This window comes from Brassica oleracea, unplaced genomic scaffold, assembly GCF_000695525.1.
Source record: "Brassica oleracea var. oleracea cultivar TO1000 unplaced genomic scaffold, BOL UnpScaffold03354, whole genome shotgun sequence".
Taxonomy (NCBI): domain Eukaryota; kingdom Viridiplantae; phylum Streptophyta; class Magnoliopsida; order Brassicales; family Brassicaceae; genus Brassica; species Brassica oleracea.
The window spans coordinates 1-1,223 of NW_013619879.1; the positions used below are offsets into that span (position 1 = coordinate 1).

The following is a 1,223-nucleotide window of genomic DNA, read 5'->3' on the forward strand; positions in this document are numbered from 1 at the left end:
CTAGGTGTTTCTTAATGTTGGTTTGCTCTTATCGTGCATGTAGATATGAACAAGAGCAGTTTGACAAGCAAGTTCTCCTTATTCTAATTAGATAAACTCCACCTGATATATTGGCATCTTCTTCCCTCTTATTTTGACTGCCGTTTGACACTTATCCTCTTTCAGTTTAACAGGTGATGGAACAGAGAAAACAGCATCTTCATCAAAGGTGGTTCATGCCCAGAAAATTGAACAACCGTTTCTAGCTAAATGAATATGTTATCACTGCACACCCTCAGGTGAACGTTTCATCTATCTAAGTTGAAAACTCTTCGAAATTACTCTGCTCATTCTGCATGTTATTCAATGTTTCACAGATAAAATTGAGTTTCTCTGCACAGCCAAAAAGACTGGTGTTCAGCCATATAACGTTTGGTGTTATATTGGATGCTCCAAATGTTCAAAGAAACTACTGTGCGAGATATCTTCATTCACATGTATGTTTTGTGAAAAGACCGATGCTGAGGGTTGTCTGAGGTCAGGAATTTTCAACTTTGTATATTTCACATGTAATAAACCAAGCCGTATAGTCCCCATGACTAATGTTCTAAGACGTTACCTTTCCTGTCTACAGGTACCGTGTGGAACTGTCGTTGTCATACCACGCAAATATTGTATCAGGTCAAGTAAGTCACTTATAAACCTCTCCTAATATTGAAAGTTCGATCAAAACAACTATACATATCAGCCTCGCTTTCTCTGCATACATTGCAGGTAACAGCTAGGGACAGCGCTCCAGTTTTTAAAAATAACGGCCAAATCAACTGACTGGAGACAAATCTTAAAAGGACAGCAACATTGCTAGGAATAGCTATCAAAAAGGTCGACACAAAATACATAGATTGCTTTGTTTTTGAATTAATATCTAAAGAGAAAGAGGTTCATCCTCCCACGTTTCTTAAAACAACAAGAACAAATTCGTTTAGTACACATCTTGGTTCATAGAGTCAAAGCTTTGGTACATGAATTTCTTCAAACTGTTTCTCTTCATAGGTCTTAATTCCACTATCACTTGAAACAACGAGGAAAAAGAACTCGATAGGTCCCAACTAGCAGACTATCTTTCATTTACACATCGTGTTTTAACAGTCACCAGGCTACATGTTTAACATTTGGAACTTTGTATGTCTTCATCAAAAGTATCAAATTCTTAAATTATTCCTGCAAAACATGATAACAAAAAA

General features: G+C 36.7%; 1 long non-coding RNA gene across 1 annotated transcript; it reads left to right on the forward strand.

Annotated features, from left to right (window-relative positions):
* The first annotated feature begins 6 nt into the window (after positions 1–6).
* Positions 7–1,010, forward strand: LOC106321856. Its single transcript, XR_001266146.1, has 4 exons — positions 7–278; positions 357–516; positions 614–665; positions 754–1,010. It is a non-coding gene; the product is annotated as an uncharacterized LOC106321856 (long non-coding RNA).
* Positions 1,011–1,223: the final 213 nt, after the last annotated feature.